Source organism: Vulpes vulpes, unplaced genomic scaffold, assembly GCF_048418805.1.
Source record: "Vulpes vulpes isolate BD-2025 unplaced genomic scaffold, VulVul3 u000000742, whole genome shotgun sequence".
Taxonomy (NCBI): Eukaryota; Metazoa; Chordata; class Mammalia; order Carnivora; family Canidae; genus Vulpes; species Vulpes vulpes.
Genome location: NW_027325817.1, coordinates 27,242 through 27,500, shown reverse-complemented (window position 1 = coordinate 27,500; position 259 = coordinate 27,242).

The following is a 259-nucleotide window of genomic DNA, read 5'->3' as shown; positions in this document are numbered from 1 at the left end:
TTGGGGGTGAGGGCTCCAGGACGCCTCGGATGACGTTTCCAAGTGCGCCCTTCCCGGGGGCTGGAACCGGAACCGGAACCGGAACCGGGGCGGCATGGGTGGTTCGGAAGACGCGGCCGCCGCCGGCGGCGGCCGGTGCGCCCCCTAGCGGTGCAGATGTCCCCGTCCCGGGGAGGGGGAGGGGGAGCGGGAGGGGGAGCGGGAGCGGGAGCGGGAGCGGGAGCGGGAGCGGGAGCGGGAGCGGGAGCGGGAGCGAAAC